This window comes from Oryctolagus cuniculus, chromosome 13 (genome assembly GCF_964237555.1).
Source record: "Oryctolagus cuniculus chromosome 13, mOryCun1.1, whole genome shotgun sequence".
In the NCBI taxonomy this organism is placed as follows: Eukaryota; Metazoa; Chordata; class Mammalia; order Lagomorpha; family Leporidae; genus Oryctolagus; species Oryctolagus cuniculus.
In genome coordinates this window covers 18,419,590-18,446,757 of record NC_091444.1, presented here as the reverse complement: position 1 = coordinate 18,446,757, position 27,168 = coordinate 18,419,590, and the positions used below count along the sequence as shown (strand labels likewise).

General features: G+C 62.1%; 1 protein-coding gene across 4 annotated transcripts in view; it reads left to right on the top strand.

Annotated features, from left to right (window-relative positions):
- The window catches only part of SYT2 (synaptotagmin 2), a 96,541-nt gene that overhangs the window by 39,870 nt on the left and 29,503 nt on the right, over positions 1-27,168 (top strand). The window contains exons 1-2 of one of the 4 annotated variants that reach the window (XM_051820483.2): positions 11,447-11,578; positions 12,382-12,582. The exons of 2 other annotated variants lie outside the window; for them this stretch is intronic. The gene's annotated coding sequence lies outside the window, so the exon portion shown is untranslated. Of the gene's footprint in view, positions 1-11,446; positions 11,579-12,381; positions 12,583-13,761; positions 14,185-27,168 lie in introns of those variants that run through there. One more of the 4 variants, XM_051820482.2, reaches the window with a different exon arrangement.

The following is a 27,168-nucleotide window of genomic DNA, read 5'->3' as shown; positions in this document are numbered from 1 at the left end:
CCCCAACTCTGAGCCCCAGTTGGTCTTATGCAGGATAGGGGGCTCGGGTGCAGTGCACTGGGCCGGCCCTTGCTGCATGCTAAGCCTCCAGCATGGCGGGGAGGGGGGCCGCCAGCGCCTGCAGGGAGTTCTCTCAGAACACCTGCCCCCTTGGAGCAGAGACTGGCGCTGGCAGGCCGGTGATGGATGCGAGACTGGCATGAAGAATGGAGGCCATGGGCTGAGCTCCCCCTGCCAGGCGGCGTGCGAGCCCCAGCGGAGCAGGGCAACCAGGAGGCGGTGTTATCGATGGCCTGACAGCATGCTGGGGACTTAGCCCGTCCTCACGCTCATTATGAGGCATGGGATTGCGCCAGGAGCCAGGGCTGCACTGAAGGAAGAAAGAAATGCTGTGTCCCCCGCAGTGACAAGCAGGGAGCTAGCTGGGGAGGAAGGCCCAGCCAGCCGGCGCTTCCTGCAGTGCGTGGTGTGGCCAGCAGGTGGCCTCTGTTGGAGGTGGGGGCGTGACATCTAGCTCCGGGCTGGCTCCATGCTGCCCTCTGCCTGGGGCTGGAGCTGAGGGTTCCCTCCTCCCCACCAGGGAAGGTGGTCTCTAAGGGCCATCTCTCCCTTGGCCTTTATTTAGGAGAGCTGCTTCATGTAACTTCATGTACAGCAAGCACAGTGCCTGGCAGGGAGCGGGTACTCAGGACTGTTTATTGAACGATTGAATGAATGGATGGGTCGATGCATCCCCCGGTCAGATGTGTGTGTTGTCCACCGCTCTGTCTCCGGCACTGGAGCAGTGTCTGGAAGACAGCAGACGCTCAGTAAGTATTTGCTGAATGATGTCACGACTTGAGAAAGTGGATACAGACTATGAGAGTGCAGTAGCAAAACCCACAGCGCCCAGAGGCCTTCATCCAGACGCAGGGCGGGGTTCACCTTGTCGCAAGGTGAAGAACGTCTCAACGTGAGGTCAGGATCTCCTGGGGTGCCGGAGCTGCACCGCTCCCTCTGAGTCTTGGCAGCTGGGCCTGGGCATCTGCACTTTCTGAGACCCTCTGGGGGGGAGTCCTGTGCGTGGGGATCGGCGGGATTCTCGGTGGAGGCCACAGGAAGAGACCCCTCCCTCCTTGCCTTTCTCACTTAACGTCTGGGAGAGCAGTGGGCACCACGTACGGGGATGGACATTCATTATTCGTGCCTCATGCTCCCAGCAGCCCCTGGGGTATGGCTGTTACTGTCCCTGAACACACGACGAGTAAGCGACCCTGCCCCGGGTCATACAGGTGGAAGGAAGTGAGCCCAGGCTCGGGGCTGGTAGACCTTACTCTGCCTGCCTCACAGGGGCTGTTCCTTCAGTGGCTCCCCCTGCGCCCCCTACTGTCCTTGGAGCCCTGCGCCATGTGCTGAGCAGGGCAAAGAGAGCTGTCTCCCCTGTCTGCAGCAGTTGGGTGCCCAGCCTGTTTTCAGGGAAATCCGTGAAGCTGAGGGGCTGTGTCTCCCAGGCAGAGAATGCTCGCTTTCATGGAAGCACCTGCCTGCCATGCTGGGGGCCAAGGGCACCTCTTCCCCGGGGGCCCAGGGAGTCTGGTGCCACGGGGAGAGGTCCTGTATACCTACAGGACCTAGCGTACGTGTCAGCAGCTGTCACCTGCTCGGCAGATGGGCAGACTGGCAACACCTGTCCCTGGGCGATGCCCAGATTGGCTCGGCTGTGTCCTGGCTGCCCCTGAGCCAGGGCCATCTGTGCCTGAGAGAGACCCAATGCCAGACGGGGCCCCTCGCAGCCCCTCCAGGTCATGGAGTGAGAGCTTAGGCCCCGTGCCCACCACCTGCCATGCCCCTCCAGGTGCTTGCAAAGCCAGGGCTGAAATACAAGCCCCGGCCAAACGCTGCCACCTGACCACCTCTAAGCCAGCCCTTCTCCCTGTCTGCCAGCACGGAGCCCCTGGGGTCTCCCCGCAGCAGTCAGAGTCCCAAGAACCCCCACCAGTGCAGGGGCTGAGCCCTGGGCTCTGATCGGCCCTAGCTGAGGGTTTATTGTCATGGCTGGTTGAATTCATCACCTCTTTAGTAGAGAAGGCAGAGCTGGACCGAGAAGTTACCCTGCAGTGGGACCCAAGACCCAAAAGGCACAGGGAGGTTGGGCACAGGCAAGGTGGGTCACGCCCCTTCTGAGATTGGCAATGGACAGTGTACAGGGGAGGGGCATTGTCCACCCTCCAGTGAGAAAGAGAGAGAGAGAGTGTGTCTCCTTGACTCCGAAGGCACCTGCCCCTGGGGAAGAGGAAGCTGAGAAGTGCCCCACTTGTCTCAGCTCCATCCGCCCTGGCCCAGCTTTTAGGAAGGGAAAACTAGCCACGTCCCGCCCCTTCCAGCCAAAGCCCAGGATTCAGCAGGGGCAGGGTCTCGGGTGGGCATGGTGGAGCCAGTGTCCTGTCAGAAGGGTCCTGCGCCTTCCCAGGAGCCCTGGCCACCCATTTCTCAAAGTATTTGGCTGCGAATTTCCCTGGAAAATGAGGGCTTTTAGGGGGAAGGAAACTAACAAAAAAAAAAATCCGACCACTGCATTGCAGTGCCTCCCATATTGGTGCAGGCTGCTCTGCGGCTGTTGGAGGTGCGTGAGTGCCCACGCCCCCACACGCACACTTGCACACATTCCCACATGTGTGCACACACATGCTCACACTCCTATACATACACACATGCACACACACACCTACAAATGCACACACACTCATACATTCCCACACATTCATGCACTGTGCACACAAACACACATGCACGTGTGCACACATATCCTTGTACACACTCATACACCTACACATACACACACTTGCTCACACACTCCTACACATGCACACACATGCTCACACACCTACACATGCGCACACACATCCATGGACATGCTCACACACCTACACATGCACACACATACTCACACATTCCTACACATGCATGCACATGTGCACACAATCCATGCACACACGCACATGTGCACACATATCCATGTACACACGCACACTCTTACACATGCACACGCACACCACACACATCCATGTACACACATGCACACGCACCCACACTCTCCTACACATGCACACACATGCTCACACATTCCTACACATGCATGCACATGTGCACACAATCCATGCACACACGCACATGTGCACACAATCCATGCACACACGCACATGTGCACACATATCCATGTACACGCTCACACTCTTACACATGCACACGCACACCACACACATCCATGTACACACATGCACATGCTCACACACTCTCACAGACTCATGCACATACACATGTGCACACAATCCATATACACACATGCACACACACATCCATGCACACACACTGCTACACATGCACACACAAGCACACGTGCACACACATCCATGCACACACACACCCAGCCTGCACCTAAGCCTCTGGCCTTCTTGTCCCCTCCAGCGGCTGCTGTCATTGCACTGGGGCTGGAGGTGGGAGATGTGGGGGCCTCGGCTCTCCTGCCCTGGCTCTGGGCTGGCCCAGGCAGGATCCCGAGGCATCTGTGCATACAGAGTGGGGGTGGGGGAGAATGGGGCCAGGGTGGCTTCCTGGAAAGTGACTGCTGCTCCTGCTACTCTGCCAGGCCCTCGGGTTAGCTCCATTTCCCAGGACAGCTGGAGCTGGAGCACACAGGCCCCACTCCTGGCCCTGCCCAGTAGGCGGGGCCCTCTTCATTTCCCCCTCTTTCTCTTGCACAGGGGCCAGCCAGGCAGCCTCTGCTACCCCTGCTCCCTGCTCCCAGAGGTTGTCCAGTCCAGACTTTGTGTTTCATTAACAAGAAACTAGAGAGGCAGAGTGACTTGGCCAAGGTCACCGGTGGAACCCAGTGGGGGGCCCTCTGGAGGGGTCCCGTGACTTCCTGCTGATTGTTATGCTCCGGCAGCCGAGGGGAGGGGGATAAGGGACCAGCATTGCTGCCCCCGCCCCATCCCACACACTGGGCCGTGTACCCTGAGCAGGTGAGGATGACACGGGGAGTCCAAGGCCCTTGCCTGTGCTGCCTGTGCTATTTCTGAACCCAGCTGTGCACATCAGGGGGAGAGAAGCCACCAGGGGAGTGTGTCACCTCCCTCAGCCCAGGGGCCAGGATGCCCGTGGGGGCTGGGGGCCAGCTGTCTCCTGCAGGGCTGGATGCGGTCTGCAGTGGGAGCCGCAGGCCTCACAGTCTGGCCCAAGATACGGAGGTGCACTTGGCGATGGCCACGCAGGCCAGGGCTGGGGACAGCCCAGGACCCCCACCGTTCACGTCCTGGCTGTGGCACTACGTGTGGTGCAGCTCACCGAAGCCCCACTCTATTCTCCACTCGCGGGAGACAAGAGCCCGGGAGGTCACAGACACCGCCTGTCCACTTAGAAAGCAGCAGCCGGCACTGACTAGGCCCCTCTGGCTCCCTATCCCCACATCCCTGCCCACCCCTACTCTGGGCTGTGAGTCTCAGGGCTCAGGTCCCGGGGTGGGAGGGAGGGGCCGGGCGCCCAGACGCACGCACGTGCATCTCTCCAGCTCTAGGTGTAGGATGAAGATCCCCGGGTGATCTGAGGCCCCACGGGGTTCCTGTGCATCTCAGAACCCTACAGCAGTGACCCGCGGGGCGTCCTAGAGGTCATTCTGGGGACTGTGAATGTGCACTGGTGTCCAAAGCCTGCTTCTCCCACCAGCACCACCACATACACCCCCATCCCAGCATTGCTGGCGACACCAGCAGGGGGCTGCAGGACACCACAGCCACAGCCAGGGAGACTGAGCCCTGCTTCTGGGCTGGAACCTTCAGCCAGGACCCCAGGTGTGTGTGGGCAAGGGCTCGGTACAGGGCTTCATAGCCTGGGGTTCACCCTTCTCTCTGCCGAAACAAAATCGCACCTTGGTCCCTTACATGCCGGCTTGTGGTCCCAGCTGCTGCTGCTATGACCCGGAAGTCACCTGCCCAGTTTACTGTCAAGGTCCTGCCACGGTCACCTTGTGAGCCATCCCCTTGCCTGCTTCCTTCAGCTGCAACGGGGAACCAGGAGCTTGCATGACTCCGAGGCGGCAGGAGAACAGGACGGTGGTGCCGCAGGCTGAGCCGCACTTGCCAAGCCGATGTGGCGTATCTGAGTGCCAGGACTGCTGCTCCACTTCCAGTCCAGCTCCCTGCCAGGGCACCTGGGAGGGCAGCAGAGCTCGGCCCAAGCGCTTGGGCCCCTGCCGTCCACGTGGGAGACCCAGATGGGAGTTTCTGGCTCCTGGCTTTGGCCTGGCCCCGCCCTGGCCATTGCGGCCATCTGGGGAGTGAACCAGCAGATGGAAGGTCTCTGCCTGCATCCCTGTCGGTCTCCCTTTCAAATAAGTAAGTAAATATGTCTTTAGAAAACGAAGGAACTGAACGGCGGTGTCAAAACGAAGGGGATCTCCGCCCACGAGGGCTGCAGTGGAGGCCCTGTGGGGCCTCGAGTCCCGTCCCAGGCTCTCATCGGGTCTCACCCTCCGCGGTGGCGCACCTGCAGCTTCAGGCTCCTCCTCCATTCGCCCGGCGCGTGTCCTCCGCCGTCTGCTCGGGCGCGCGCATGCACGCACGCTCACGGCACCCAGCTGGGCCTTCCTAGTCCCTGCCCACACCTGCCCCTTCTGTCTCCCAGAGACCCCCGTTCAGCCCGCATCTGGCCGGGGGCTTTGCCCTAATGCTCCCTTCTTTCCCCACCTCCGGTCTGGTACCAGAGCTACGCACGCACTGCTTGCCCCTCTCCCTCTCCAGCGCCCTGGTCCAGCCGTTAGCGCCTCTCGGCTGGATTGTGCAGAAGCTGCTCCTGATTCAGTTTCTGCCCAACCTTCCCGCCTCAGTTCAAGGGCCGCTTTCTCCGGGAAGTCTTCTTTGATTTCTCTGCGAAGCCCAAGCCCCTCTCTTAGCAGTGCCCAGTCCTCCTTCACAGAACTGGTTGTAGCACAGCCCTGGTGTGTGTGGTCAGTGATTTATGTCGTCCGTCCGCCCCGTGGGGACACAACCTTGTCTGCTCTGGCTCGCCGAGGCCGAGAGCAGCATTTGACATGTGCAGCGGGTGGTTTATAAAAGGTTGCTGAGTGGATCGATGGCTTGGCAGGGGTGAGTGTGGCCTGAGAGACCTCAGGGGCCCGGGGCCGGCCTGGCGCAGAGCCTGCAGGGAGGGGGCGCCGTCCCCCAGCTCAGCAGGAGGCTGGCTGTCAGGGTGGGGGGTGCAGGCTGCAGAGAGGCGATGGAGGATGGCCTCCCTGGACCACGTGACTGTGACAGCATTAGTCCTCGGGAGCAATTAGTTAAGTTAATTAGCTCATCCATTTAAGCAGCAGCTAGAGCATGGGGTCTGAGGACAGTGTGGGGGAAGACACTCGGTTATTTGCACGAATGTCACCCCAATTCCCAGGAAGTTCAGCTGTGCAGGGCGAGGGAGGCGGCAACACTCAGGTCCCCCTGTTTGGGGCCAGGAAGGGGGTGCAGAGGGACCCTGGGCTGAACCAGCGAAAAGCAGGCTCTCCGGGAATCACAGCCCCAGCGGCCACCTGCAGACTTGGCATTGACCCTCCTGACAAAGACAGGACTTTCAAGGCCCTGGGAGAGCGGGTAACTTAGCCAAGGTCACACAGCAGCCCCATTCCAGAGGCAGAGGCGGAACACAGGTCTTCAGCCATGGGAGGATGGGAAGAGGGCCCCAGGCCGGGCGTTGTGGCGTCGCCCGGCACGGCCCGCCCAGAGCAGAGTGAAGATCCGAGGAGCCCTCCCGTCTGCCGGGAACCCAGCAACCTGCTCTCTGCTTCCCCACCTGGAAAACCAGGCTACTGTTTGCTTGGGGAGGGGCTTGGAGACATCCCCTTGCCTGCTCCCAGTCTCCAGGGACAGGCTGTGAGCACAAAAGTCAGCCTCCTAGGCTGATTCAGCGCCTACCCTGTGCCCAGGCTGTGCGGGACGCAGACACAGGGTAAGCACCTGTGGCAGGGCACGCAGGGGACTGCGTCGGCGGTGCATTAACGAAATGCAGAGCTGCGTGTCTCGGGAGCAGGCAGTGGGGACCGGCATGCTGAGGGCAGGCTTGGATGGAGGGGCTTCAGGGAGAACCATGGGCTCTCCGGGTAACTGGAGAAATGCAGGGGGGCAGGTGCGATGAGCTGGGAGGCCCTGGAGAGGGAGCGACAGGATGGAGCCCTTGGGGTGGGGGGGACACACAGTGGCATTTTGACAGGTGCAACTGGCAAAGGGCGATGGTCAAGGTTTTCAGTTCGTTTTGATGGCACTGAGATGTCAAAGCCGCCCATGGAGAGACAGGGGGAGCTTGTGCCAGTGGGCGGGGCTCATTTCCCAAGCATTGCTGAGCTGCGGACTTGTCCAGCTGTGGGGGAGGAATCCGAACTGGCAGGGCGTGGGAGGGGAAGGGCCAGCTCTAGCTCTAGGCGTTATCTGAAGGGAGCTGGCAGAGGGTGTTCCGGAGGGAAAGGAAAGTGGATTTAGCCCAGGCCAGAGTCAATGCCAGGCGGAGCCACAGCCGCACGTCCGACCTGGAAGCCGTGCCTTTCCGTGGAAGGTGCGCTCACCCTTGACTGACAACTGACTCCTCCCACGCTAATCGAATCCCGATCTCCAGGAGAGGGGCCGGGCATCTTTCTTGCAGACTCCTCGGGCGATTCTGCTGGACGGAGAGGCTGAGGACCAGCGGCCTGCAGCACGCTGCTCCTTCCTTGTCCCGTTGCTGTCAAGGATGCGCGAGGCAGGGAAGACAAATGCGTGCTGTACGGTTGATCTGGGACAGGCCTCCTGCAGAAAAGCAGGTGCCAGCGACTCAGAGGGAGCAGTGGGAGATGAAAGGCATAGGGGTTCTGTGCGGAGGGTCCAGAGAAACGTCACACTGCCCTGTCACCCCCACACGTGCATGACCCTGGGAGTCCCCTTTGCCTGCACCACAACCCTTGACACGAACCCACTTCTCCCTGGGGAGCCTGCCTTCTGCTAACCCGTCCTGAGCTGAGACACTGTCCACTCAACAGATGCATGCCAGGGTCCCTGGGTCCCTCCCGCTGGCATCGGCCACCACCGACTGCCCAGGGACAGCTCTCACAGGGGTAGTTCCAGTTGAACGGTTGGGCTGTGATAGACACCATCACTCAGCTGCCCACCTCGTGCACCAGATTCCAGAGTCTCGTGTGCCAGAGCCCTCAGTGGCCTCCGGCACATGGCACCGACTTGTGAAATGCACACTGCTGCCTTCTTTCCCCACCACAAGAAGGCGCGTGCAGGTGCCCGCCCAGCAGGTGGTGACAGAGGCGTCATCTATGCAAGCACCGGGTCCCCGTAGGTGACAACCCCCCACTCACAGGTGGGAGGCTCACCCAGGTAGACCGAGTCCTCGTTCTGCAGTTTGCACTCCCACAGCTGTAGGAATTGATTGCCTTGGCATTTTTTTTTTTTTAACAGGCAGAGTGGACAGTGAGAGAGAGAGAGAGAGAGAAAGGCTTCCTTTGCCGTTGGTTCACCCTCCAATGGCCGCCACGGCCGGCTTGCTGATCCGATGGCAGGAGCCAGGTGCTTCTCCTGGTCTCCCATGGGGTGCAGGGCCCAAGCATTTGGGCCATCCTCCACTGCACTCCCTGGCCACAGCAGAGAGCTGGCCTGGAAGAGGGGCAACCGGGACAGAATCCGGCGCCCCGACCGGGACTAGAACCCGGTGTGCTGGCTCTGCAAGGCGTAGGATTAGCCTAGTGAGCCGCGGCGCCGGCCATTGCCTTGGCATCTTGAATTCTCTGGAAAGATCCGGGGAAGATCCAGCCCCAGGTGCCTTTCCCTGTCCAGGGACCTGCTCTTAGGTGGCCTGTGTCGCCAGCTCAGGTCCCACGAAGAACTCGAGATGGCTTCCCAAGTCCAGGAGCAGCCCTTCGGGGGAGGTGGAGATGGTCTGATCTGTTCGGGGCAGGCTGGAGCGGGGCTGGGGCAGGGCTATGGCAGCACGGCCAGGAGGTCCCGGCTGCAGGGTTCCAGAGCCCCACAGACCTGGACTTGGATCCTGGCTCTGTGGACTTGAGCAAGTGATTTGCCTCAGTCTTCTCAGCTGTAAAATGGGGGCAGCACTGATTCCATATAGTAATTAAGAGGTTAAGTAGGGTCTGAGCACCCATAGCCCTGTGCAGCTTATAGTCCGGGAGCGAGTGCACTTGCTGTTGGTGGGCAGGGCACAAGGCCGGGCGGCTTGGCCTGTGGCCTCAGCAGCAGATGATCATGGTTCAACCCTGCTTCTTCCACTTCCAGCTGTGTGACCCTGCGCTAGTTATTCTGCCGCTCTCTGACTCAGTTTTTCCGTCTGTAAAGTGGAAACAAGAGTAACCGCCTCCCCCAGGGTTGTTGTAAGCATTTAGTTAATAAATCCATGTTGAGCACGTAGAATAGTGACTGGGGCTATTCAAGCAGGTGTTACGGTGTCTCCTGGCGGCAGCAGCAGCATCTTCCTCTCTCCATGCATCTCCTTAGCTCCGAGCCCCTCCTGCTCTGGCAGGAATATTCTAGGCTCTCTCAGCTCCTCATGCCCCCGACCCCCCCACCAGGGTGTGTTCCGGGAACGGCTCAGGCTGACTTGGGTACCTTCACCTGTCCTGGGCTGATTCTCAGGCTTCCCCAGCACCAGGCCTGCCAGGCTGCTGGTGTGGCCTGGGAGGCGGGGCCCCACACCTCCCACCAACTTCCCCACAGTCCCCCCGAGGGTCATGGGCGCTGAGGGGCAGGGGCTCACGCAGGGCTCCTGGGTGATGAAGCGGCCGATGTCAGGAGCCAGCTCTCCAGGCAGCTGCCTCAGTTTACATGGAGCCCGTGTTCCTTCCAGGGTTGCTGGTCCAGACACGGTCGTGTGCCAGCCCACAGGGTCTCTCCCTTTCGCCCTCAAGCCTTCCCGTGGAGCCTGGCTGGTCTTGTCAGCTGGATTCTTCCTCCTGACCAAATCTCCCTCGGGAGCCCTCTTCCAATGGCTGCAAAACCCTCCCTGCAGGCCTGGAGCCCAGCTGTGGGCCTGGTTCAAGTTCTTCCCCGGGTGCACCCTCTGGCGCCTGCACAACCAGTGGCTGCAGAAGAGGCTGGTGGCCGACGTCTGGTGCGAGGTGCACCTGCGCATGCAGCCCTCACTGGAGTCCTTGCTCCCTGTGACCTAGATAAGCTGCCCGGCCTGTGGTAGGCACGAGACAAACGGCAGCTATGTCCTCCTTGGGAAAGCGGAGAGAATGCAGAAACAGCAGCCAGCACTTGCCGAGCCCTGGTCCATCCTGGACATTGCTCTGAGTGTTTTACATGTATTAACCCATGCAGTGGGCACCACCATCGTAGCAGCTGCATGATGCTCCGTTTGTTTCTGTTTGATGGGTGAGGCACAGAGAGGTTCAGGACGTTGCCTGAAGTCACACAGCCTCGAAGTGGCAGAGGCCGGATTCACAGCCGGCAGTCGGGCTTGCGCCCCCAGGGGAGGGGCTCCCCTGGCAGCAGTGGAGGCCATGTTGGTGACTGCAAGTTCAGTTGTTGCATTTCTGGAAGGGGAGACCCGAGAGCCATCATTGTGTCTGACAGAGCTGACGTGGGGAGGGGGCTCGGTCAAGGTGATGAGTGACAGCTCTGCCAGTGCCCTCGCCTCTCCCTGCCCCTCGTGCTCCCTCCCCCCTACTCTGCTGCGGCTGGGGGCGGGATTCCAGCTGGGCTGTCTTCCCACCAAGCAGTCTGCAGGGTACCACCTGTGGGGTGGGGTGGGGGGGTGCTCAGGGAATAGGGTTTGAGGAAGGGACAGCCTCCCAAACAGCAGCAACAGGAAGGCAGCCCGGGAGCCTGCTGAGTGGTCACGTGACCCGTCCAGCCGGGAGCCCTGGAGACCTGACCCCGGGAGCGGGCCCCTGCAAGGCCGGCTTAACACCCAGAGTTCACGGTGGCCCCAGAATTCCCGGGTGGTGTTGGGGCAGCTTGAGTTTGCCACCTCACTGGCAGCGAGGGCAGGGCCTGTGTGTGGATGTGGAGGCGACTTTTGGGGGGATGCTGGCAGAAATGGTGAAGGAAGCAACAGCTCTCCCGCCCCCCGCCACCTCCTCCGTCCACCCTTGATTCTGCCGGTGCCTGTCCCGGCGGCTCCAAGCCTTGGTGACGGCTGAGGCCAGCCCCGGGTCAGTGCAGGGAATCCTGGGTGTGGGCCGTGGACCTGGAGGGGCGGAGCCGGAGTGAGGAAGGCGCTGGCTGCAGCAGGTTCCTCCTTACCCAGCGGGCCAGGGCAGGAGTCAGGATCCTGCGAGGCGGGGCGGGGCGGGGTGGGGCGGGACAGGGCGGGGGTCCAGCCAAGGAGGGAAGGCGATGTCCTGGGAGAAGGCTGGGAGCCTTTTTTCCGCCCTGTTTCTTTCCTGGCTGATGTGCCGGGGCTGGCGCTGTGCTGGGCTCTGTGTGCAGCAGCCCCTAATCCTCGCAGGAACCCCATTTTATAAGGAAGACCCCCACGTTGCAGGCCACAAGGCTGAGGCTTCGAGGAGGCCCAAGGCCACACCGCACACGTGGCAGCACCCCTGGGATATGTGTCGAGGCCACAGGTGAGCTGAGCGTGGGTCCTCACTGCCAGGGAGCTGGAGAAAGGGCGGGGTGTGGTGGTGCAGGAAGGACAAGCACCAGAAGGGTCAAAGGTGACAGGTGCAGGATACACAGGCGGGGGAGGGGGAACTGAGACTGGGGGTGCAGGGGAGGTGGCGTGGTGCATAGGGTGGCGCACTCCACTGAGAGGACAGCGTGTTCAAAGGCCCTGTGGCAGGAAATAGCGCAGCTCTTTTAGTGCTTACAAGGCAAGGGGTGCAGCTGGAGTCCCAAGGGTGAGGGAATGGCAGTGCTGGGGAAGCTGGAGGCTGGGTCAGGGCTGTGTGGAGGGGACCTGGGGCGGGACGGCCACTGGGCTGTACGGTGCACAGCTATGGGTATGCGTCCAGGCCCGAGCACAGGTGCAGTGCGGGGGGTGGAACTCAGCATCCAGTCACAAGGCCAGCTCCTCACCCTCACTCCGTGCCCTTTGGGGGCCCACCCTTTGGGGGCTCCCTTTGCTTCAGTGGAGCAGAGTTACCCCTCCCTTGCCTGCTGTCCCCTGGGACTGAGCACAGGGATCGGTGTCAGGGGAGGGGTCTTCTGGGGTCAGGAGGTCCCTGAGCCAAATGCCGCTGCCTTTTCCCCAGAAACCACCACGCTCCCACCCTCCCACCCTCGGCCCAGCCCCCACCAGTGCAGATGTCACTGGTCCCTCTGTTCCCCAGGGGGCAGAGTGTACCGCCTGACACAGCCAGCCCTAGCTGACTCCCTTGAATGTCACCGGGCCCCATTTTGGGCATCTTTTGAAACATTGTATCAGTAGGAACCGCAGAAGTCCTCTGGTCCATTCCCCTGCATCCAAGCAGCTCTACACTCCAGTCCGTGAGCCATCGTTTTCTCGGAGGGGCAGGAAGATGTCCTGAGCCTTTAGCCCAAACGTGGAAGCTGCCCCCGGCCTGCTGAATTTTCCGGAGTCTTTGAGGGAACGCAGAAGAGAAGCAAGCCGCCCACCCCGAGGTGACAGGTCTGTCCTGGGCCTGGGAAACCAGCAGGCTGGAGTTGGGGCTCGGGGTGTGAGGGGGATCCCTGGAGCTCTCCTGCTGAGCATCTGACCTTGAGCCCTCGCTCACGTCCCACCTGGAGAACGGCCAGGGGTCAGCAGAGCTGACCTGCGGCTCCAGCGTTAGTCCTGCCCAGCCACACACCCTCCCGCCCCTGTGCACAGCCCAGCCAGGGACGCCAGCACAGGGCCGCAGCCTGGGGATCCCGAATCGGCTCTTCTGCAGAGCAGGTGGGGCGAGCTGCCCTCCAGCGAGAGCCTCCAGCCCGGCGGCGCCGAGCAGCCCGCGTTGCAGCACTGCAGTGCCAGCTTCCCGCTGCTGTCGTGGGGCTGGGACGCGGGAGGGGGGAGAAGCCAGGTCCGCGGCGGGTCTTGGGCATTGCCTGGCTTCCTGGGAGTCTGGGAAGGAGGAGGAGCCCGGGGGAGGTCCCGGGTCCCCCAGCATGCGCGCACAGGATATGGGGTGGGCACAGAATGGCACTTTCCTGGGTCAGCCCCCAAACTTGGTCCTGAGTATGCAAAACAGACATCAACCCTAAGGGAGGAGGAGAGGGAGGCCGAGGGCAGCGGTGGGTGGTGCGGGACGCGCCAGCCTGGCCAGCAGGCGTCCTGGCTATCGGGACCGGCACGTGGCCACACCCTTGCCTTGGGCACTGAGGCGCAGGAGGCGACCCCGGCTCCCAGCGCTCCTGCCCTCCCACGCCAGAGTGTGTGGACATTGTGCCCTCTCCGAGAGGAGGGTGCGGGTCCCTGGCGAAGCGCTCTCGGATGCTCTCCGGTCCTGCGCAGGGGACACTGCCTCCTGTCGCCACTGCCCTTCGGCCCCCTCCCCACGTGGCCGGCGAGGGCTCTGGGCCCAGCCCCGCCCCCAGCGCGCCCCGACGCTGCCCCTGCGCGGCGTCCGACCTCCTCAGCCCCTCTGCGAGTGTCTTTTGTTCCTGTCCCCGCTTCTCCCGCCCCTTCCTTTTCTCCCTCGACTCCGCAAAACCTTCATCCCGATCCCCACCCCCCCACCCCCGAAGCGAATCGTTTCCCGCCCCCTCCCCTCCCCCCAGCCAATCCCCGCACCGAGAGGCGCCCGCGGCTCGGGGGCGGCGGGCCCCCGCAGGGAGTGTCGCAGGAGGGCCGGGTGGGCGGCGACGCCTCCGCGCAGCCGAGCGAGCCCCGCGAGCTCCAGGGGCGCCAGGCCGACCCCGCCTGCCCCAAACTTCCGTGGGGCCGCGCCAGGTTCACCCCCTGGCGCCCACCTCCGTCCCCTCCCGCGGCGTCCCGGGCGCAGGAGGGGGCGTGGGCGCGGAGGCGGCGGCCCGCGCGGGGATCGCCCGGGGCGGGGTCCCTGCGCCGCGGTCTGCGGGGATCGCCCTCGGAGGGGCCGGTCCACGCCGTGTGCAGGCGGATGTGAGGAGCATGTCAATTCGCGAGCGGGGGCAGCGGATCGGGCTGCTCTTACCGCAGAGCCGGCGGGCGGGAGCAGAGCCGCAGCGGCCGGCCGGCCGGCAGCGGGAACCTGGGACCTCGCCTTCGGACCCCGGCCGCCGTCGCCGCGCGGCGCCCGCAAGTCCCCGGGTAAGAGGGAGTCCCGAACAAAGGCGTGCGGCGACCACCGGCGGCACTCGAGGGCCTGCGGGGCGCGGGCGGGTGCGGGGCCGTGGGCTGGGACGCTCCGACTTTCTGGGCTTGGCGCTCCGCGCCAGATGAACTAAGTGCGGGACGGAGCTCCGCGGATTCACCTGCGTCGGATTACCGGGTTAGTCCCCGGGGAGGCGACCTGGATGGTCCCGGGAACCCCGCGCCCTCGACCCGCTTCTCCTCGCGGGGGCCCGGGATGGGCACAGGGCGAGGGCGCGGTGGCCCGCGCGCGGACCCGGCAGCGAATCGGGCAAGCTGAGGCGCTCCCCGCTGCGGAGCCGTGGGAGGGGGGCTCGCAGGACCGCGGGTTACAGGGGTACGCCGGGAGGAGTGAGTGCGGGCGCGTGGGACCCCCACCCCCACCGCAGCGAGGAGCGGTTGCGGGACCCCTTGGCACAGAGCAGGTCGCTCAGGGAGCACTGCGGGGGCGCGGGGCTGGCTGCCCTCCAGTGCCCCCCTCCCACCTCAGCCGTCCTGTGCTGGGATGTGCCACCGCGCCTTCGACCCTTCCTCTCGTGGCAACTTTTTCCTGCTCCAGGCCTTGCCTTGGACCAAGCAGGGTCCAGAGGATCCTGGCAATCGGCGGGGCTTGGAGAGACCCAGAGAGGGTTGGGGAAGCTGCTGCAGCTCAGTGGGACTCAGTGCCCTACTCGGCTTGCTGTGTGACCTTGGACAAGCTGCTGCACCTCTCTGAACCCCAAGATGATGGAGACGTGGTGCCATGGGGACGAGGTGGGGGCGGCATGCACCGCTTGGCCCAGCCTCTGCACTGGGAATTGGCCGCAGGGAGCTGTGTGCTCACTTCCTGGCAGCGAGCAGGTGTCGGTGTGTGTGAGTCCTGAGAGCTCCCATTCCGACCTGTCCTGTGACCTTGGTGACTCCCGTAGCCTGGTGGCCTCAGTAGCTTCATCTGTGCAATGGGGGTTTGGGTCTAAAAGTGTCTGAGATCTCTCCAGTCCCAGCCTCTGTTGACCCCAGCTTGCGGGTGAGGCTCAGAGAAGGTGGGGGTGTGGGGTGCAGCTGGGCAGGGTGACCTTGCTGCTGGGGCGTCCGTGGCTCCCTCCTCTCCGTGGAGGAGGAGGTGGCGGGGCTGTGAGCCCTCTCCCTGCTCGTCCATCATCGTGCCCCAGTCACGCCATCCGGTGGTGGAGAATGACCGCCGAGCCGGCCCTGCGCACCTCTGCTCTGGGCAGAGCTCCCCTGCCCTCACAGAAGGTTCTCACCCAGGTGAGGGGAGGGCAGGTTAAAGGAGGCTTTTAGGGATCTCTCAAGGTCATGCTGTCGCCCTCACCTCGGAGACATCCTCTGTTGGGCAGAGCCCGTGCCACCCACTGGGCCACCCAGCACCCCTCGCCCTGGGAGTCTAACCCAGCTCCTCCTTGCGGTGGGCTCCCAGCCCGTCTCCCCGAGCCGTGGGGTGCTGTGAGCAGAGTCCTGGTTTAAGACAGGAGAGCTGCCAGGTTCTGCCTCCAGGTCGGGTGACCTTGTGTGACTTTGGGCCGGCCCCTGTCCTGCTTTCCTCACTTGCGCGATGAGAGAGTTGAGCTTGGTAACTTCCCCGGGCCCTTCTGGTTCTGCCATTCTGTGGCAGGTGCAAGGGGTTGGTGCGAGCAGGTGGCTGCACTCCCAGCCCGCCTCTCGTCTGTCCCCAGGGCCGAGGCACCTTGAGACAAAGTGCTGGGTGTAAGTGGGGTCCTTTCTACAGCCCCGTGCATCCTTGGAGAGCATCCTCCGTGACCTTGAGGTTTGAGCTTCCGTGACTCAGTTGTTGGAGTGACATGATGGGGCACCTCACTCAGGGCTGTGGGGTTCAGCAGGGAACACGCGAGTGCCAGTCCTCAGCCTGTGTGGCCGTGGTGGCGTGGTTCATGGGGACAGGAAGAGCCCTGTAGCTTGCAGGGAGCCAGCAGCTGTGCGGGGGCCGGGGGCAGCAGGGACGAAGTGGGGACTTGCAGTGCCATCTTCCCTGCTACAGGTCTCCAAGTCCCCTGGGCGACTGGAGCGGCAGCACTGCCGCTCTGTCTGTCTGTCGGTCGGTCAGTCGGTCGGTCTCGGGCCTGCACTGTGGTTCTGCAGGGAGGCCTGCGTGAGAAGGAGACGCAGAGCTTTCTGGTCACCTCACGCCGACTCGCTCGCACCCTCTGTCCACCCGTAATGGTGACAGAATCGGCCTCTTACTCCACTGTCTGGGCCTCCCAGGAATGAGCCGCCTGAGGAGCAGACCGGGTGTGTGTGTGTGTGTGTGTGTGTGTGTGAGAGAGAGAGAGAGAGAGAGAGAGAGAGAGAGACCGGATGTCCCCGGAGTGAGTGACCAGAGTGGGGGTGGGGGATGGGACTCGCAGCAAGCCAGGCCAGCTGGGCCTACCCACGCTCACCACGTGACCTGAGGTGAGTTGCACCTGGGCCAAACTTTCTCCTGTGTGATGTGAACACCGTTACGTGACTCCAAGTCTTCCAGGCCCTGTTGACTCTGCCTACGCCCAGGCCTGGTGGAGAGGGGCTCCCTGGAGTGCTTCCGGCCTTGTGCTCACCCTCACACCCCCTCCCAGACCTGACTCGGCTTGGTGGGGGTAGGCAGGACAGTGGAGGGCCAGCACTGGTGAAGCTGCCGCTGGCTACACCTGCGTCCCTTAGTGGTGTCCCGGCTGCTCCACTTGTGATCCAGCTCCCTGCTAATGCGCCTGGGAAAGCAGCAGGTGATGGCTCAAGTGCTTGGGCCCCTGCCACGGGTGTGGGAGACCCGGATGGAGTTTCTGGCAGCTGCCTTTGGCCTGGCCCAACTTGGCTGTTGCAGCCGTTTGGGGAGGGAACCAGCCAGTGGAAGATCTCTCTCCTCTCTTTCACTCTGCCTTTCAAGTAAAAATGAATAAATCTTAAAGAAATAGTGACAGCGGTTAAGAGCGAAGGCTCGGCAGGCGGCCATCTCCAGGTTCTTGCTCCCTGATTGCTGTGTGAATTTACGCAAATGACCAAACCTTGCTGAGCTTGGCTGTCTCTCCTATGGAAGCAGGTGAAACTTCCTACCCCTTGGTATTCTCAGGATGTCCCACTGAGACTCCTGGAGGGGGACGGGTTGGTGTCGGGACCGCGGGAGTGGGCTTTGAGGCCCAGTGCTGTCCCAGAGCAGGGCTCTGGTGAGACCGAGGGCGAGGGCTGAGCCCCCAGCCCTGAGATTGTCACCAGGCACCACGCACAGGCTTGCAAGAAGGTGCTGCAACTTCCTGTGTCCTCCTCACGCTGCCCCGGCTGTACCCCACAGCTTCTGTGCATGGGCCTTGCCACAGGGCCGGCCGTGGGCGGGGGCCTTGCAGGAGAGGCTGTGCCTGGGGCTGAGTTAGGGGTGGCGCTGCGGGATCCAGCACAGGAAGAGGCCCTAGGGGTGCTCTCATCCAGGGCTCTGGTTTTGATCAGGAAAAACCAGAAACGCAGAGAGGGGCAGCGTCTTGCCCAGCGCAGCACAGCGCAGCACACGGGCGGCTCCTTCAGACCCTCGGTCCCGCGCTCTTTCCACCCTCCTGGCAAGCACCGCACAGTTATTTTCCATCGTTACAGAGCACGAGGTAAACGGCCGTGACGGCAGCAGAGGGACTTGAATCCTGATGGGAAGGAACCGAATGATCTAGGTACAGGGCTCTGGGTCCAGCGTCCCATTTGGCAGATTGGAACACTGAGACCCGAGATGAAGGGGCTCAACTCAGAGACCCGAGCTTCCAGGCTGCAGCTCTGCCAGTCGTCCTGGGGAAGCCACACTGCTTCTCGTGGGCCAGACGTGCCACACGGCAGTCGGACAGCCAGAATGAGGCTGGGCTGGGCTGGGGCGGGGGGTGGGGTTGGGGCAGAAGGCTGCACCACAGAGACCCCACTTCCAAGGGCGTGCTGTGCTTCCCTGGCCCCCGCTCTGCACTGAGGGGTGACCGCTTGCCGTGTCCTCCAGGACAGTAGCCAGCCCGGCACTCTGGGCTCCAAGTCCCACCTGGGCGGGAGAGGGAGAGGGAGCTCGCAGAACGTGGGCACTTGGTGCCTTCGGATTCTCTGCACCAACTCACCCTTTGTACCTCTGCCCACCCCCCCCATGCCCTGATCCCTGAGACAGCCCGTATTGTCTGGAGCTGCCGCCTCCCGGCTCCCAGCTCCCTGGAGAAGCGGGATGTTTGAAGCTCCTGCAGAGAGGCCTGGGAGCAGATGGTCCATTGAACAGGTCTCGGCGGAGACGGCAGAAGCCGCGAGCAAGGCTGGCCTCCTTCCCCGGCCCCCGAGCCGGGCGAGAGGCGTGCACAGTCCTTGGCAGGTCAAGAGCAGCTGCGCCGACTCCGTCCCCTGCCTTTGTCTTGCTCTCTTTCCGATTTTCTTCTCTCCTCCTGCTCCCTTTTTCTCCGCCTCTTGAGACTGGGGAGGGATTGGGAGGAGAGAGTGAACACCCCCCGCCCCGTGGGGCTCTCCCCAGTGGAAATCCAATTCCTGAGCCCGCGGCAGATGCTGGCTGCGTTCACGGCTTTTGTGACTGCCGCCTTGCCTGCGGAACCGCTTCTTAGCACTTTAACAAAGGGCACGTTTGAAAGCCGAGGCGTTTCTGCTGCCACGAGGTTGTGGGGCCGTACTGCAGCAAGCAGCACTCGTGTGGGATACAAGGAAGGACGTCCTGCCCAGGGAACACCCACTCCGGGTGAATCAGCTCAGGGTGGGCAGGGGCGACCGAGGAGGGGATGTGCCGGGCTCGCTTGCTGTCCTGGGGACCTGCAGCTTCTCTGCCTGCTGTGGGCCCCTAGTGGCATTAGTGACATCCCTGGAGGTCAGTGCTGTCCTGGTCCCACAGCCCTCAAAGTGACCATCAAACTGGCAGTCACCAGAGACCAGGTAGCTGGAGTTAACGCCCAAGCTCTCAGTGTTATTCCATAGTGGGCTTGGGGGGATCTTGGTCAAGCGATTGAGGGAGGGACAGAGGGTGATGGGAGAGGGAGGGGCCCGGGGCTGGCCCCTGCTCAGCCAGCCCTGTGGCCAGGGCTGGTACTGCAGTGCCCCTAAGCTGCAGCTCACAGCGGGCTGGCCACGGCTGCCAGCCCCACGCCTGCCTCCAGCCTGCTCTCCACCGCTCAGCCAGACTCTGGGGCAGCCGGCTGTTCGGGGACAGATTGCAGCCGGTCCCCGGAGCCCCTCCCCCAGCACATGGCTCCTGGCCCAGCTCCCGGACCTAGGTGGGCTCCCGCATCCGTGCTGTGTCCGGAGCAGGCACCTCGTGGCTCCCACCCTGGGGCCCCAGCCCTCCTCGTGTGGGATTGGACTCTGTTCAGCCTTGCTCCTCAGGTGCTGAGGCTGAGCCGCCTGCGAGCCTCAGTGTTCTCACCTGCAGAATGGGGCTGGGACGGTTCTGTGCTTTATAAATAGCTCGTACGCCTCATGGATGCCAGGACTGGATGTGTTCATATTTACATGCAGCGCTAAGAAGAGTGAGCACCTGGCATATGGTGCGCTGGGGATCTAGCTGTAGACTGCTGGCGGCGTGTTTCTTCAAACCGAAAGGGCCGCTTTGTAGATCCGCGGCAGCAGAACTGCGAGGGGACGAGGCGGGCTCGGGCTGGATTGGATTAGCAGGATCTAGAACCCAGTGAACCCCTTAGGGTGTTGCCGCCCATGGCCCCAGGCAAATGGTTTCTCCCCATCTGTGGCCTCAGCTGTCCTCATTTGCTGGAGTCCAGAAGACCACCTGTCACCCGTCCCAGGACGTCCTAAGAGTCGGACGAGCTGGATGAGGGTGTGGAGGAACCAGCAGGCTGGCGGGTGCACGGATGGCCTCTTCCTGTCTCCGCTCTGGGCACGTGCAGGCTTCCTGGCCGAGGCCCTGGCATGTGGGGCTGCCTACAAATGGCACCAACCCCCGTGGGCTGCTGTCCCAGAGAGGCCAGTTGGACACTGGGCAGGATCTGCTGAATTTTGCTCTTCCTCGCTTGGCAAGGAAGAGGGATGGTGGCCCCAGCATCCCTGCCGGGGAGCAGGCCTGCTCCTGGACGTGGTCCGCAGCGCACAGGCGGGGCCCTGGGTTCCAGGAGCTGGGGATGCAGACAGGAGCGATGCCTTGGTATGATGTCACTAGAGGGAGCTCCTACCCCTCCCCTCCCAGTTCAGGGAGGCAGGTGGGGGTGGGTGGGGCTGCCCAGGAGCAGAGCCCTGAGTCCCTGTCACATCCGGAACCTTTTCCGGCAGCTGAGTTCCTGTTTGTCCCTTCCCAGGGCGGGAGGTGAAGCCACCCTGCCCAGCTGACAGCATTGGGTTTGTGATCGGGCCTTAGGCCTCCCTGCTGGCCCCAGCGTCCTCTGCCGAGCACCACATGGACGGCCAGGCTGTGGATGCCCAGGCCAGCAGCTGATGCCCGCGGCCCCACAGCGGCCCCACCTGGCCATCTGGGGTAGTGCAGGTCTGCATAGGGGAGGCTGTTACTCGGGGCCTTGGAAGTGTCTGTCCCTGAGCTGTCCTCAGCCTCTTGCTGGCAAATGAGGTTGCTTGGCCGAGGTCACCCCCCACACACACACACACGCACACTAGCCGTGAGCTCATGGCCTGGGGTCCCCTGCATTTCACCCGCCCCATTCCCCAGGCTTCCCCACGAAAGGCCCTGGCCTTGACCAGAGAGAGGGCAGGGCAGGGTCCTCATTGGTGCCTGTCTCCTGTGACCTTGGTCTTGACCTCAGGTGCTCCTGGAGATCTCGCAGAAGGCTTGAGATTGGGCAGCGGGAGGCCCTGCTCTGGGACGGGGCGTGGAGGCCTTTCCTAGGATGTTTTAGAGCAGACCTGGTCTCTGAGTCAGGGCTGGGTTCGCTCTTAGGGGAAGCCTAGGAAAGAGATCTGGACTGGGAATTCAACAGAACAAACCTGAAATCAAGTCCTGCAGCCCACCAGCCTCTGACTTTGGGCAAGTTGCTGAATCTCTCTGAGCCTCATTCTAAATTGGGATCGGTGTTACACATTATCTTATTTACAAAAGTTTATAAATATCTATTTACTCTTTTTTTTAAAGATTTATTAATTTTACAGAGAGAGAAGGAGAGGCGGCGGCGGGGGGGGGGCGGTAATTCCATCCGCTGCACCGATCCGGAGCCAGGAGCCAGGAACTTCCTCTGGGTCTTTCCATGTGGGTGCAGAGGTCCAAGGACTTGGGCCATCTTCTACTGCTATCCCAGGCCATAGCAGAGAGCTGGATCTGAAGTGGAGCAGCCGGGACTAGAACTGGCGCCCATCTGGGATGCCAGCTCTGCAGGCGGTGGCTTTACCCGCTATGCCACAACGCCGGCTCCAAAGTTCTATTTACTTCTAGAAGCAGCTTTACTGCAATACAGTCCACCCATTTAAAGGGAGCTTAATCTATTCACAGGATTACGAAACCATCACTGAAATCCAATTCCAGAGCTTTTCCCAACCCCCCCCCAAGAAGTCAAGTGCACATTCCCAGCCATTCCACGTTCTCCGTCCCCCCCAGCCCTAACCGACCCCTCATCTACTCTCTGTCTCTGTAGATCTACCTCTCCTGGCTGTTTCGTGTCAGCAGGATCATGCAACACAGGATTTTTTTTTTTTTTTGCCCTTACGCAATGCTTTCAGGGTTCACCATGCTGTAGCCTGGCTCCGAATCTGTTGCTTCTCATTGCCGAGCGCGCCGGAGTAAGGCTGTACTGCTCTGTGTGTGCCCATCTCTGCCGGTGACATCTGCGCTGATTCCACTCTGCAGCTGCCACAGAGAACGCGGCCTTGAGCGTCTGCATAAAGGTCTCCAAGGACAGGCCTTCTTTTCCTCTTGGGTTTACACCAGGGCTGGCGTTGCTGTCCGCCGTGGCGGACCTATTTCAGAAGGATCTATGTCCCTTATTAGGCCCGGCTCTAAGTTCTTTTGAGTGTGGATTATTCCTTTAGCTGCCGCAGCAGTCCTGCTGGATTCCAGGCCCTGGGACCAGTTCTGTGCAGCCCGCTGCGTGGCGCCCTCTGCGGTAGGAGCTGCAGGGTCTCTGTTGTATGGAGGAGGGAACAAGCCCACCTCAAGGAAAGGACAGCGCCAAGATCACCAGGCTGGGCGGTGGCAGTGGGAGGAGCTGCTTGAAGGCTGCCTGGGCCCAAGGCTGCTCACCTGCCTGATGGGGGCTTCCGAGAGGAGCTGGAGCCCGGGAGACCAGGGCGGGCGGGTCTGCGCGGCTGGGCTCTGCCTCTGTCTCCCCTCTTCCTCCCTGCGTGCAGGGCCGCACTGCATGCCGGGTGCTACCTGTGCACAGGCTCTGGGCTGCAGGCTCCGGAGACGTTGACAGATTGGAGCCTCACTGTCGCAGCGGGCCCGGGCGGCAGGCGTGCCTGGGGAGAGGGGGGCGAGGGCTCGGCAGCCTTCCCCGTCGCTGGGTGCAGACTCGGTCTGCAGGCTTCGCTGTTCTAGCCTCTGGCGCCAAGAGCTCCCCGCCCCTGTTCCTGTCACTATTTTTAAGCTCCGTGGGCTCCATGAGCTGCCTGCCCTGACCCGTCTTCACCGTGCACCTTTCTCCTGATGGAGCCCAGAGAGCTCGTGCGGGCTCCTTTTCACTTCACAGCTCCGACCGCCCCCGTCGGGAGCCCAGAGCTGGGCCCGTGCCTACCTGGGAGGAGGCCAGGTGGCAGGCAGCAGGGCCAAGGACCGTGAGGCCAGAGAGCCAGAGACCCTCAGGGCGGGAGAGGCAATCCCGAAGTTCACCAGGGTCAGCGCCAGGTCACCACCCAAGTCCCATCTGTGATGTCCCTCGTGGTAGTGGTCCAACCACAGCATAAAGGTTGCTTTGGGGGATGGCGTTGTGGCACAGTGAAGTTGCCAGTTGCAGCGCCGCCTTCCATATCGGAGCACCAGTTCAAGTCCTGGCTGCTCCGCTTCTGATCCAGCTCCCTGGGAAAGCAGCAGAAGATGGCCCAAGCCCGGATGGCGTTCCAGGCTCCTGGCTTCAGCCTGGCCCAGCCCTGGTTGTTATGGCCATTTGAGGAGTGAACCAGTGGATGGAAGATCTCTCTCTCTCTCCCTCCCTCCCTCGCTCTGCCTTTCAAATAAATAAATAAGTAAATAAATATGGTTTTAAGAATTTTTTTCAGTTATTGTTTGAAAGAGAGACAGAAGCAGAGACAGGCATCATCTAGCCACTGATCTGCCGTCGCCCCAGATGCCTTCAACAGGTTGGCCTGTGGGTCACGCACAAGTCCAGAGGTCAACCTGGGGCTCCCGATGGATGGCAAGACTTGAGCCATCAGCTGCCGCCTCCCAGCATGCACCTTAGCAGGAAGCTGGAATCAGGAGCAGAGCAGGGCCTTGAACCCAGGCGCTCCAACATGAGATGTAGGTATCTCAAATTCTTTTTTTTTTTTTTTTTTTTTTTTTTTGACAGGCAGAGTTAGACAGTGAGAGAGAGAGAGAGAGAAAGGTCTTCCTTTTCCCTTGGTTCACCCCCCAAATGGCTGCTACGGCTGGCGCGCTGCGCTGATCCGAAGCCAGGAGCCAGGTGCTTCCTCCTGGTCTCCCATGCCGGTGCAGGGCCCAAGCACATGTGCCATCTTCCACTGCCTTCCCGGGCCGCAGCAGAGAGCTGGCCTGAAGAGGAGCAACTGGGACAGAACCTGGCACCCCGAGCGGGACTAGAACCCGGGATACTGGCGCTGCAGGCGGAGGATTAGCCAAGTCAGCTGCGGTGCTGGCCCAAATTCTTTTTTTTTAAAGATTTATTTTTTATTTGAAAGATATAGTTACACACAGAGAGAGGGAGAGACAGAGAGGTCTTCCTTCCACTGGTTCACTCCCCAAAGGGCCAAAGTGGCTAAATGTAGGCCACACTGAAGCCAGGAGCCTCTTCCGGGTCTCCCACGCATGTGCAGGGGCCCAAGCACCTGGGCCATCTTCTGTTGCTTTCCCAGGCCATAGCAGAGAGCTGGATCGGAAGTAGAACAGTGGGATGCCGGCACTGCTGGCAGTAGCTTTACCTGCTACACCACAGTGCCGGCCCCTCAAATTGTGTCTTTTTTTTTTTTTTTTTTTTTTTTTTTGACAGGCAGAGTGGACAGTGAGAGAGAGAGACAGAGAGAAAGGTCTTCCTTTGCCGTTTGTCCACCCTCCAATGGTCGCCGCGGTGGGCGCGCTGCGGCCGGCGCACCACGCTGATCCGATGACAGGAGCCAGGTACTTATCCTGGTCTCCCATGGGGTGCAGGGCCCAAGCACCTGGGCCATCCTCCACTGCACTCCCGGGCCACAGCAGAGAGCTGGCCTGGAAGAGGGGCAACCGGGACAGAATCCGGCGCCCCGACCGGGACTTAGAACCCGGTATGCCGGCGCCACAAGACGGAGGATTAGCCTAGTGAGCCGCAGCACCGGCTGAATTGTGTCTTAACTGCTGTGCCAGACACCTACCCTGACCTCAACTTGAATGCCTCTTGTGAGGATCATTCATTAGCCCTTATGGCCACTGGCCCCATTTCGGACGGTGCTGACCATGCAAGAAAATTTTTCCTCATTTGAAATCTGTTCTCCTACACCGTGAAGAAGGGAGCTGCCCCCAACACACACACACACACACACACACACACACACACATGGTTCGGCTTGTGGCTCCGCCCTCCCTGCCTTCCTGGGGAACCACACACATGGCGGGGTCCTGGGCTGGGCCGAGCCGTGAGGCTCCCCGCTCCTCCCAGGGGCCTTTGCTTGGGCCGTGGAGCACCGTGGGAGGAGCCGGGTTTAGACGCCAGCGGCCTTTCCCGCAGCACACAAGTGACGGAGTCAGCAGTACAGAAAGAGACGCGCTGAGCTCCGTGCGCGGAGACCGCGCTGTGTCGGCCGCGTCCCCAGCACCTGGCCCTGCAGCTTCAGCCCGAAGTCACCCACAGAGATTCAGAGAAACCCCCCAGCCCCAGGATCCTGCCAGCTCAGAAGTGCTGGGGGAGCCGGGCTCCACACTCCCAGCTCTGCGACCTGGACCAGTCGCTTCCTCTGGCCCGCTCCGTCGGGTGGGAGCGCGTCCTCCTGCCCATGCCCTGCTGGCTGGGGTCCCAGCAGCTGAGCGAGGGGCGTGGTCCTCTCCCTTCCCCTGTGACCTGGCCGGGACGTGGCCTCTCTCAGATGGTGGCTGGGCACTGGTGGCTACAGCTCGTACAAGAGCGCACCTGGCTGGGGCCGCGCTCCGCGGAGCAGGGCCCCTGGAGCTGGGCGGGGCTCTGCCACCTCGCCAGCTGTCATCCCTGCAGTGGGGGGGGGGGCACTTGGGGCTGTAGTTGGCAGGCACTGCCCGGCATCCCTGCCTGACCTGCCTCCTGCCTGGAGCCGCTCACCTGCTCCTGGGCCACCTCTCCGCTTCCCTGAAAGCTCGGGCTGTCCTCGTCCTCGCTGGGGGCCGCTGGGGGCCGCTGTGCTGCAGCTTCCACGCGCCCTCACCAGGGGCTCCTGCAGACGCCAAGGTGACGGACACACGGTGTGCCCTGTCGGGGTCTGGCCTTTTCCTCTGTGCCGTCCCCCAGCACCTGGTCAGGCCGGAGCCCTGACCACAGCGGGGCTGGGTGCGGGTGGCAGCTGCAGGCGGGGCCAGGGCCTGGCAGGGTCTGGGCAGAGACGCAGGGCAGAAGCCAGCCACAAGGCCCTGGCTCTGAAGAGAGGAGTTGGACCTCCAGAAGACCAGCTGGGCGGTAGCTGAGCACATGGAGGAGGAGGAGGGAGTTGTAAGAGAGGCCTGGATTCCCCCAGCAAATAGGGAAAAAGGCACTGAGCTCAGCGGGGGCCGCAGTGCAGAGGTGGTTGGAGAAGCCACCACCCCGTCCCCACCGGAGCTGTCCCCTGCACCTCCGCCTTGCGCCCTGCACTGCCGTGCCCATGGCGCAGATGGAGTACCGAGGTCCAGCACCCTGCCCAAGGTCATTGGCTAAACGCGGCAGCAGAGCTGAGACGTGAGCCCAGGTCTGTCTGCCCAGAGCCAGGTGCGAATCCACCCCTTGGCTGCACTTGGTGTTTCCTTTGGCACCTGCTCCTAGGAGCTGGCTCCGAGGTCTGGAACCACATCGAATTCCAAGTCCGTTTGCCAGTTTGAAATTTTCCCCCTCGCTGCTCCTCGACTCCAGGCAGCTGGCATTTAAGGCCAGGCTTTGTTCCCCTCCCTCCTGTCTCCCAGGCCTGTCCCAGCCCCCCCCCCCTTCTTCCGGAATCTGTGCCCTCGGGCTTGCGTGACCTGCTTTAGTTGCTGAGATCTGAGCTGTCAGCGTGTGGGGTATGGGACATCTCATCTGGAGGTGATTGGCCAGCGCCCAGCGGGGAAGAAGGCCGCCGTGGCAACGGGGAGACATCCTCCCAGGGTGGGTCGTGCACAGCAGGGAGCCAGCTGGGCTCCCCAGACTTCTGATCTCCCCCAGCCCCCAGCTTGGCCCTTGGATGTGGTCGTCTGTGATTTGGGGCTGCAGCTCTTCCCAGCCTGTAAGGAACGGGACTCTGCTCTCCCCTGCTTTGCCTCAGTGTCTTTATTTATCAAATGCGGGTGAAACGAGACGCAGTGTTGGCATTTAGTGGGCATCACTGATGGTGTCCTCTCCCCACCCCCAACAGCCCCCCACTCCTGGCAATGCTCCCCATGCCGCCCAGGCCTTTACGAGATCCACCCCCCCACACACACATGCATGCAAGATACCCGCGCCCTCCCAGAGTGCGCTGTTTGTTGGGAAGGGGGGAGTCCTGAGCTGGACACCAGTTCAAGGTCACAGTAAGGCCTAGAGCAGGCTAATCCCTGAGCCTCACCTGTCGCCTCCGCCGAGTGGCAAGAATCCATGTGCCTGGCTGCCACCCAGGCTGAGCCATGTCCTCCCGCCTTGAGCTGCCTGGAGCAGGGTTGGGTTTTATCCCTGGTACCCTCAGCTCTCACAACAGAGCCCGGCATAGGATTTGGAGTAAATGGAAGTGGGGATT